We start from the raw sequence: 1,051 nt of genomic DNA on the forward strand, positions 1-1,051 counted from the left end.
GATGGTGCTGGCGCCTATAGCGCGGGGAGCCCCCGGGCTGCCCCTATGGGAAGGGCTCGGGATGGGGCCCCCATGGCGTAGGGGATGGTGCTGGCACCTATAGCGCTGGGAGCCCCTGGGCTGCCCCTATGGGAAGGGCTCGGGATGGGGCCCCCATGGCATAGGGGATGGTGCTGGCGCCTATAGCGCGGGGAGCCCCCGGGCTGCCCCCGAGGGAAGGGCTCGGGATGGGGCCCCCATGGCGTAGGGGATGGTGCTGGCGCCTATAGCGCAGGGAGCCCCCGGGCTGCCCCCGAGGGAAGGGCTCGGGATGGGGCCCCCATGGCGTAGGGGATGGTGCTGGCGCCTATAGCGCGGGGAGCCCCCGGGTTGCCCCTATGGGAAGGGCTCGGGATGGGGCCCCCATGGCATAGGGGATGAAGCCAGTGCCCTATGGGGCAGGCAGCACCAGGCACCCCTGTGGGTTAGCACTGCGGGAAGGGAATGGCCCCTATAGCAAGGGGGACCAGGGCTGGTTACTATAGGGAAGCGAGGGCTGGGGGGTCCCCGTGGCAGAGAGGATGTGGGGAGGGGCTGGTCCCTATAGCACAGGGGGCACCAAGGTGGGTTCCTATAGGACTGGGGAGAGGGCAGGGGCCTCTCCATGGGATTTAGGGGGCTGGTGGGGTTCCCAGAGCATCAGGCATGTGGGGATGGCTTCGGTCCCTATAGCGTGGGGGAGCTGGGACTGGTCCCCTAGGGGATGGAGAGGACTGGGGCACCTCCATGGCACAGGGGATGTGGGGCTGGTTCCCTATGGATGGGGAATAGGGGGCTGGCTCCCCTGTAAGGGGCATATAGCAGGCCTGAAGCTGCCCAGCACCCGCAGGTGGACCCTATAGCGAGGGGCATATAGGGATTGCGCTGTCCTCCCGACGCAGAGGAGGGCATGGGGCCGAGCCTGCCCTCCCCTATAGGGGATGTAGGGCCTGGGCTGCACCGCCCACAGGGGTCCAGGTTGGATCCCCTATAGGGATTGGGGGGGGGCAGGCTGCAGCTGTGTCCCTGCACG

The sequence above is a fragment of the Rhea americana genome, unplaced genomic scaffold (genome assembly GCF_003343005.1).
Source record: "Rhea americana isolate MKP2758 unplaced genomic scaffold, rheAme1 scaffold_203, whole genome shotgun sequence".
NCBI classification, from domain to species: domain Eukaryota; kingdom Metazoa; phylum Chordata; class Aves; order Rheiformes; family Rheidae; genus Rhea; species Rhea americana.